This window comes from Zonotrichia albicollis, chromosome 15 (assembly GCF_047830755.1).
Source record: "Zonotrichia albicollis isolate bZonAlb1 chromosome 15, bZonAlb1.hap1, whole genome shotgun sequence".
NCBI lineage: Eukaryota > Metazoa > Chordata > Aves > Passeriformes > Passerellidae > Zonotrichia > Zonotrichia albicollis.
The window spans coordinates 1,414,320-1,423,909 of record NC_133833.1 but is presented as its reverse complement, the minus strand read 5'-3'; the positions used below and the strand labels follow the sequence as shown (position 1 = coordinate 1,423,909).

The window sequence follows — 9,590 nt, the reverse complement described above, 5'->3', positions numbered from 1 at the left end:
AAAGAGGGGGAAAATAAATTCAGGGGGGGGCTCGTGGGCATCCTGAGAGCAGAGAAAGAGGTAAAATTAATCCTATCAATAATCCATGATGAATGATTCACTCAGCTCTCTTATTCACAGCCCCATCAGTTATCTGTATTCACAGGGAATTACACTCACATGGAATTACACACAGCCTCATCTGCATGGAAATGAGCAGCCCAGGAGGGCTCCACATCCCAGAGCCCATCCCCGTGCTTTCAGGGAGGGGAAGGAGCTCTGCAGGGCAGGAGGACAGGCACCCACCCACCCTCAGCCCTGGGGGGATGGCAGGAGATGGATTTCTGCTTCACTTTTATTTTTCTTCCAGAACTTCCTTGCTGGAGCAGAGAACCAAGTGGAAACTGTTGATTAGAAATAGGATTTTGGGAAAAAGCAGTTGAAATGATGGAAAGTTCTGTCACACTTGTGCAGCCTACAGAGAGAGATTGAGATGGGCCAGGACTCAGAGAGCTCTCCCAGGAGCAGTCTCACCCTCACATTCCTGAGGGATTGTTCAGTGGTTTGCAGCCCATTATTGTAAATGTGGGATTTGCCTCCAGCTCTGACTCTCCAGGTGATGCTGGCATGGCTGGCCCTTGCTTTGGTTCCACCTTTGGTCCTGAGGTAACAAATTTATCCCAGGGTCACTCTGAGAGGGTCTTTTAAAATAATTCTGTGCCCCTCCAATGACAGCTGAGCCAGCAATGTCTGTGTTGTGAACAGTGATAGTTACACTGGTAAAAATGACCCAAAAGTTCTGCTTTAAAGCTAATATTTAACTATTTAACACTTAGCTGCCTTAAGCTGGGGTTTATGTTTGTGTCTGCAGGTAGAGCTGTAAATGACTGTGGGGAGTGGATCAGAGTGCTCTGCAGGCAGGGACAGCTCCTACCACAGATGGCAGAGTTGGATTATTTAAAACCTGTCAGTTTGGGAACCTCCAGGGTGACCTTCTCCTCCCTGGCCCTTTCAGTTCTGAGCTGTCCCCACCTGGGTTTGGCTGGGCCCTTTCAGCAGGAATCAGGGAATGTGAATTCCTGGCAATCCGCAGAGCTCTGGGTGTGAGTGATGTGAGCAGAGGAGGTGGTGACAACAGAGAGACAAAATCCTGTGTAAGGACAAGCACCAACCCAGCTGATGCTGCAAATCAGCTGCAGAGCAGAATTTTTCTCCTGCCTCTCCTGTGATGTCCCTCAGAAAATCCGAACCCTGGGAAATCCCAGGAATTCAGCTGCTGCATCCCCACTTTCCAGCCCAGCTCTGGGTACCAACTGCTGCTGCACCCCAGCATTAGTGGGGGGATCTCAGAGGGAGGGGAAGGCTTGCATTTCAAAAGGAACAGAAGGAAAGTTCTTCCCCGGGGGAGTGGGAGGCTGCGTGATCCAGCCGTGGGCAAAACCCTCAGAAAATCAGAAAATCAATGTATTCCTGCTCCCTTTGGATAAAATCCCTCCCACGTGGGCAGAGGAGAGCGGGGCTGCTCGGAGGGGGCTCACCCCGAGCTGCTCTCTCTGTTTTCATGGGTTCCTGTCCCGCTCTGCTCCTGGAGGGGCAGCAGGGAGGGACCCAGGGCAGGGATGGAGCTGCACCTGCAGCAGCAGCAGCAGCGAATTCCTCTGCAGAGCGGCTGTGATTCAGTCCCGATGAATCACTCAGCCACTCTCCCTCTCCACCAGATCTTGGGATTCATCATTGTTACAGCAGGAGGAAAAGGAGGAGGGGAGGAAAAAAACCCCAGACTCCAGTGCTTTATCTCTCTCTCTGATACTTTCCAATTTTCCTGTTTAAAAATTTAATTCAATCTTTTTTTTAGGCATCCCATGCAGGTGGAATAAACTTTTGCCAGTCCTGGAGAGAAAGCTGCATGGAGAGGAGGGAGATGGACCATGGCGCCAGCATGTGTTAAAAACAAACATGCCCCCGGTTCAGAGCAGCCAGGGGTGAAGGGGTTTGAGCTCTGCCTTCCCCAGGCTCCAAATCCTCCCCTGAGCAGCTTTAACCCTGCCCAGAGCCCAGAGCTCTGCTGGCCCTCAATTCCTCACCCAGGCATTGAAAGGAGAGCACAGAAACCCACCCGACCCCATCCTCCCCCAGTGCAGACTCGGCATGGCCTTGGCTCAGGGCTCCACGCTCTGAATTTTCCCTTTTTGTGCCATTTTCCCCTTTGGGAGGTGCTGCTGGCGAGCCTGGCTGGGAGCACCATGGGAGGCAGGTGAGGAGCTGCTCTGAGCACTCAGATCTTGCCAGCAAGAACTACAAGTGTTTGCTCCAGGAAGAATTTATGTATAAATTCAGCATTAAATCTGGAGGCTACACTAGTGAGTAGCTAACACTAGTGTCTGCTGTTAGTAAATACTAATAATGTCCAGAAAACTCACATCAGTACCATGGAGAGGAAAATGCAGGCAAGCCAAAATTGTTTCAGGAACTCTTTAACAGCTCCACCCAGACCAGCTTCATTCACTTTGGTTTGGGTCCTCTGAGAAAATCCACTCTGTGACAAAGTGTTTCTTCATGGCTTGGATGGGGTTTACTTTTGTTAATGTTATTCTTTCTCTGTCTTTCAGTTTCTATAGTGATGGACAAACACATGCAGCACACTGGGTGCTGTTTGCCTGCTCTGCCTGAAAACATCACCAAATTTTGGAGAAATCCATTGAAAAATCATTGCCAACACCCTCCCAGATCTTAAAAACACGAGTCCTATCAAACAAGTTGATAATGTGTTTAATATAAATTTACATTTTGGATTTATTTTGACAGTAAGAAGCAGGTATTGCACTTCTGTGGGTGCTCTGGTTTCTCCTGCATCCACACACAAGTGGAGATGTCCTTTGGAGGGGCAAGGACCTCAGCTGTGGTTAAAGGGCATGGAAATGCTCCAAAGCAAATTCTATCTGTGACCCTGAGCGTGCTCTGGATCTCCCTGTGAACCCAGAGATCTCTGAGGAATCCCAGCCCTGTACAGCTTGAAAGCCCCAGACCCCAAAGTGCAGCTGCAGAAGTGAGAGGTGAAGGTGAGCACACCTGGGGAAGGAGCTGCTCGGGTCCTGGGCTTGTGCTGGGCTGATTTCAATGGGTATTTTAAAAGCTCAGCTGATGAGCTGCTTGTGGTGTCCTGCTCTGCCAGGACTGAGCTTTGTTAAGGGTGTCAGGGCCAGATTTCAGCTGCCAAAGCTCCAATAATGTCAGAGGAGCTGATGCTGCAGCTGAAAAAGCCTTTGCAGCGTGCTTGGAAATAGCGCCAATCTTTTGTTTGTTTTGAGAAATCCATTGAAAGATCTTTGCCAAAACCCCTCAGATCTTTAAAAAGCGGCTCCAACCGAGCAAGTTATAGTAACATGGGCTTGCTCCGCTTCCCTTCTGCACACAAGCAACCAAACCACGCCACCGATCCCCGAATCGCTCCGAAAGGGAGGGAGAAGCATCGGCGAGAATTCTCGGGATAAAGGGAGAGCTGCGCTGCCCGCGGCGCCCGCACGGCTCCGGGGCGAGCTCGGGGTTGGTCTCTGGGGAGGAGCGGCCCCGGCTTTCCCCGGGCGGGGCGGGGACAGCGCGGGCACCCCCGCGCTCCGTGCGGGGCCGGGGGAGGCGCTGCCCGCGGAGCCTCGGCAGGAGCGCGGCCCCGCACCCGGACAGACGGAATCCCCGGCAGGACAGACCGCATCCACACCTGGGCAGGAGCACAGCCCCGCACCCGCACCTGAGCGGGCAGGACAGACAGACCGCATCCCGGCCAGGATAAACCGCACCCGCACCTGGGCGGGCAGGAGGCTCCGCATCCGCACCCGGGCAGCGCCGGCAGCCGCCCTGCCCCATCCCGCCAGCATGAGCGGCAGCACCGGGGGAGCCGCGCCGGGCACCGCGGGGCTCTGCCCCGGCCACGGTGAGCAGGAGCGGCGGAGGGAGCGGGAGGACGGAGCTCCGCTGGGAGCGGGGGCAAACCGGCTCTGGGGGAAAATGTTCGCCGGCATCGCCCGGGGAGCGCCCCTCGGCAGCGCGGGGGTGACGCGGGTGCGGTGTCCGGTATTACCCGGTTCCGGTGCTCGGTATTTCACCATGTGCGATGCCCGGTGTCCCACCCCGGGTGCGGCTCCCGGTATCCCCCGGTTTGGGTGCCCGGTATCCCCCGGGTTCGCGGCAGAGCCCCGGGGCGCTCGGAGGGAGAGGAGGTGAGGAAGGCAGTCAGGCTGGTCCGGTGGCCGTGAAGGTGGCAGCGAGCAGCACTCGGTGGCTCCGGTGCCCAGCAGAACCCCGGGATGGGCAGCACTGACCCGCAGGAGGAACGGGACTGGGGTGGGCACGGAGCCCTGGCACGGGGCAAGTCCCGGGGAGGGGAGGAGAGGCTCGGCGGGCTCTGCACCAGTGGGAAATTTCGTTCACTGAAGCGAGGATGAATGAGGAGCTCAGGGCACGGGCGGGTTGTGGTGCTTGAGGACAGGCTCAGCGGTGGCTCTGGCGGTGCTGGGAGAACGTGTGGAGGATCTCAGAGGGGACTTCCAGCCTTAACAGTTGTGCAATTCTGTGGTGAAGAAGGTGCTTTCCAGCACTGGGCAGCTCTGTGCTGTGCCAGGGTCCAGAGTGCAAAGCTCCGCTCGCCCTGGGGCTCCCCAAGCTCTGTGTCTGTTCCAAGCTGGTGTCACTGAGGTTGGAGCATTCATTGCTGCTGGAGCTCGCTCAGAATCCCTGCAGGGTGGGGGAGGCTCGCAGGAGTCCTGTCCCAGCCCGGGTGCTTTGATTCTGGTTCAGTGTGTGGCTCCCATCGGGGACAGACAGAGCAGGGTCACTCCCTGCAGCCCTGGGGCATCTCCCCTGCCCCAAAACAAACTTCACCCTCGGGAACTTGATAGAAAGGTGAGTAATTAAAACATTACCCCGCTGCAAGCTTGTGCTGCTTGAGGGCAGTGAGGAAGGAGCCCAGTCCTGGTGTGCCAGCTTCGGAGCCTGGAGTGTGCTTTGAGGTGTGTGATGTCATTATGACTTCATTTCTCCTTAAACCCAAAATGCTTTCCTTTGAGTGGGAACATTTGAGAGGATGACTTCTCTCTGCCCCCTGTTACTGCAGTTGGCTGGTTTTGCTTGGCAAAGGCAGGGTGGAGTTTTTAGGGGATAATTTGGATTTTGTCGGTGTAGCAGAGGGTGAGGATGGCCTGGCTGAGGTCACCCTCCAGGGAAAGCACCCAGGGATGTGCAGTGGGTGTGCAGTGCCATTCCTTGGGGGAAGAGCCGCAGGAAACAGGGATGGGAGCATTCCCAGCAGGAATGGGGACTGCTGTGATGGGCTGGGAGCAGCAGCACCTTCCTCTCCTCTGAGATCTTCCCTCTGAGATCTTCCCTCGCAGCCTGACCTTGGCTCTGTCACTGCTGTCCAATAACGCCGTTAGAAAACAAACATGAGTCAGGCTGAGTTTGCTTAGGTAATAACTCCTTCCACACCAAGGTGTGTTTATTTCCTCCAGCAGGCTCTGACCTGACAGACAGAAATGGTTGAGTTTGCCCAGGACTTTGTAAGCACTGATTTAAAAGAAAGAGTGCCCTGGCTGAGCCTCTTGGCTCCTTCTAGGAAGCCTCCAAATGGTGCATTCAGCTCCCCTGTGCCAACTGTGCTCCTGCAAGTGCCAGCAGTGCTTCCTCCTCTCCCCCTCCTCCTCCTCATGCCCATCCTCTGAAGCCAGCTGGCATGCCTCGATTTTTCCACCTTTTCCAGGTATTCCAGGAAGTTTGAGGCAGGACAAAGAGCAAGGGACAGGTGCAGCCAGAACAGGCTGAGCCCTTGGGGCTGGAGATACCTGGAACCTGTGGAAGGAGCTCCCAGGTGAATTCAGGGCAGGTGCAGCTGGATGTGGGATGGAGGATGCAGGAGCCTGTGCTGGGAGTGGGGCTGAAGAGGAGCTGGGGATTGCCCAGCTCTGTCCTGCTTTCCACCCTCCCCTGCTCCTGCAGACAGGGGGGACAAGGAGGGGACCCCAGTGTCCTCTGTGGGGACAGGCTGTGCTGGCTGCAGGAGCAGCGGGACGGGGTAGGAGAGCCAGGAGGGTGTGAGGAGGCAGCAGCTCGCCCTGCACATCCCACAGTGACACCGTGGGGACACTCCCTGTGTTTGTGTTTGAAAGCAGAGCTGCTGCTTGAGGGGAAAGCAGGAGAGAGCATCCTCCAGCGCCTGCTGCAGGAGTGCCCTGGGTGGGTTTGTTCACCAGGCAAAATGGAAATGATCTGAGTAATTCCACTGAGGAGCCCCTCTGGCTTCACTGCCTGGCGATCCAAAGGAGTCAGCCTGGATCAGGGGGGATCAGCAGGAATTTCCCCATGGAAAGGGGGCTCAGGGTGGGCACAGCAGGAATTTCCCCATGGAAAGGGGGCTCAGGGCAGGCTCAGGGTGGGCACAGCAGGAATTTCCCCATGGAAAGGGGGCTCAGGGCAGGCTCAGGGTGGGCACAGCAGGAATTTCCCCATGGAAAGGGGGCTCAGGGCAGGCTCAGGGTGGGCACAGCAGGAATTTCCCCATGGAAAGGGGGCTCAGGCACTGGCACTGCCCAGGGAGGGTTGGATCCCCATCCCTGGTGGTGGCACTCAGTGCTGGGGACAAGGTGGGGATGTGGCACAGCCTGGACTCAATGGGCTGGGAGGGCTTTTCCAAATGATTCTGGGATTCTGTGGCTGCAGAGAATGTTGGTGTAAGTCCTGAGAACCCCGTGGTTAAAATCTGGGGTGTCAGTGCCAAGTTCTGGGGGTTAAAGGAAATCTCTCATGGAACACAACTAATTAATATCCACTCTGGGCTTCCCTGCCCATCTGCAGAGCAGACACTGATGAGTGTCAGGTTAGAGACTGTCCCCTCTTCTGACGTGGCCATTCCTGTCCCTCATTCCTTAGGGAGTCTCTGAAAAAACCTCTCAAAAAAGACAAATACACCCGATTAAATGGTGCCAGTATTCCTTTGTAAACCTGGTGGATCCCTAAGGCAGCAGAGTGTGAGGAACTCATTGTGGTGCAGTTTACAGGAAAGGGGGAAAGTGCTTCATGGCTTTTGCATTTAACCCCTTGCACTTCTGTTTGCTGGCATTCCCTGGTGCACTTTTTGTGGGACTACCTTTATTATATTATTATTTGTCAGGGAGATGTTACCTTTGCTTAAGCTGGGGCAGAGGGTGGGAGAGGGATGATCCATGTGCTTCTTCCCTCAGCTAACACCAACCCAAGCCCAGGATTTGCAAAGCAGCTGCCTTTAATCTGGTCTCGTTGTGTAATTCCATTAGAATTATTTTTATTAGAGCCCATAATGTGATCCAGAGCCCCCTCAGCCCTGAGGAGTGGCTGCAGTGTGGGGAGACACGGCCAGCGGGGCCTGGGGGAAAGCACATTACTCTGCAGGAGCACAAACGGAGCTCGGGCAATTTGATGTGATTAGGGAAACAATTAGAGAGAATGGCTGGAGGTGCAGCGGCCCCGAGGCTCTGGAGAGGGCACAGGGTGCTGTGCCAGCCTGGCATGGGGAGGTGAGGGGAAATTCCACTCTCAGCCCCTCTGTGGGTGCTGCTGGGTGTTTGTGCCCTGCCCTGGAGCAGCCTGGAGGGTTTGGTTATTCCAGGTGGGTTTGCAGAGAGCAGTGCCCGGGTTTGGGTGGTGCAGCAGGGCTGGGGCTGTTCCTGCACCGAGCTGGGCAGGGAGATCATTCTCCTTTTCTGGGCTCTGGGTCTGTGCTTCCTGAGCTGAGGGAGCAGTTCAGGGCCCTGCCTTCAGAGAATCCCATCCCCAACTCTCCCCCTGCCTTCAGTGAATCCCATCCCCAATTCTCCCCCTGCCTTCAGTGAATCCCATCCCCAATTCTGCCCTCATCCCCAGAGGTTCTCAGCCCCCAAACCCCCTCTCATCTCCTCTCTTTGTCCCTGCAGTGTCTGCCTGTGCCCACACCTGCCTGAGGCTTCCATCTCTGTGCTTGGGAGTCCTCCAAAGCTCTAAAATTCCACATTAGCCCTGCCAGCAGCTGAGCAGCCACTCACACCACCTTCCCCAGGTGCACGGGGGTTAATCTGGCCTCATTAACCCCCCATTTTGGGTGTACCCATGGAAAATTCACACCAGGAGCACAAGGGTTAATCTGGCCTCATTAACCCCCCATTTTGGGTGTACCCATGGAAAATTCACACCAGGAGCACAAGGGTTAATCTGGCCTCATTAACCCCCCATTTTGGGTGTACCCATGGAAAATTCACACCAGGAGCACAAGGGTTAATCTGGCCTCATTAACTCCCCATTTTGGGTGTACCCATGGAAAATTCACACCAGGTGCACAAGGGTTAATCTGGCCTCATTAACCCCCCATTTTGGGTGTACCCATGGAACATTCACACCAGGTGCACAAGGGTTAATCTGGCCTCATTAACCCCCCATTTTGGGTGTACCCATGGAACATTCACACCAGGTACACAAGGGTTAATCTGGCCTCATTAACCCCCCATTTTGGGTGTACCCATGGAAAATTCACACCAGGTGCACAAGGGTTAATCTGGCCTCATTAACCCCCCATTTTGGGTGTACCCATGGAAAATTCACACCAGGGGCACAAGGGTTAATCTGGCCTCAAAATCCCGTTTTGTGGTGTATCCATGGAAAGCCCACAACAGCTTCCCCAGGAATAAAGGGTTACTGTGGCCTCATGGATCCCCCATTTTGGGTGCAGCAGGGCTGTTCTACCATCAGGAATTTCACCCTTAAACCTCTCTCAGAGGTCTCCTCCCTGAGAGGACTCGAGGGAAGCAGCTGAAGCTCTGGACCCAGCAATGGAGCTGCTCCCTGCTCATCACCCAGAAGTTGTTCTGAGGGGTCCTGGCCCTTCTGGGGCTCCTCAGCTCGACCAGGGGGTGCTGGGCTGGGCCCTGGCAGGGAAATGATGGCGAGGTGAGAGCCAGGCTGGTTCCACATGGAGCAGAAGAGCTTGAGGAGCATGTTTGGGGTGATCTGGCTCTTCATGGCTGCTTTGGCATCCCTGAAGCCCCCATTGAAGCCCCTCTCAGAGCTCTGTCTGACAGATCTGCAGCTGATTTTAGATGAGCCAAGGCAGTGGAACATGTTTGTTCTCCATGGGCCCTCCATGGGATTGTTAGAAAAACATGTTTTCCCTACCAGGAAAAACTGCCAAGCAGAATTTTTATCATTCAGCAGAGAAGGGAAAAAGGGACATAAAATAGAAACCCAAACCCAGTCAACACTGTCCCCAGAAAAATAAGGGAAAGTTGCAGCAATGAATATAAATTAGGAATTAGAGCATGTAGGTGTCTGATAAGACAGGCTAAAGGAATCTGTGAAATAGTAATGAGCAGGGGGTTAAGGATGAAGGAAAACATCTTCCAAGAAGAGTGAGAACCACCAGAATGTTGTGTTCAGGAACTGCTCTGCTGGGCTCAAATGGAAGAGTCAGAACAGGGGAGGACAGAGTCAGATTGGGCCTGCAATGAACAAAATCTGCTGAGCTGTCACCAAACTCCAGGTGAGAGAAGGCACTGGGCAGGCAGGGGCAGAAATGGGAAGGTGAGAGCAGAACAGGTCCTGTGGCAGAGGCAAACAGCACC

General features: G+C 54.7%; 1 protein-coding gene across 9 annotated transcripts in view; it reads left to right on the top strand.

Annotated features, from left to right (window-relative positions):
* The first annotated feature begins 1,949 nt into the window (after positions 1-1,949).
* The window catches only part of HTR4 (5-hydroxytryptamine receptor 4), a 69,413-nt gene continuing 61,772 nt past the window's right edge, over positions 1,950-9,590 (top strand). For 2 of the 9 annotated variants that reach the window (XR_012582818.1, XM_074552365.1), the window contains exon 1: positions 2,067-3,907. The gene's annotated coding sequence lies outside the window, so the exon portion shown is untranslated. Of the gene's footprint in view, positions 3,908-9,590 lie in introns of all 9 variants that reach the window. The other 7 variants (XM_074552364.1, XM_074552363.1, XR_012582819.1 and 4 more) reach the window with 7 other exon arrangements.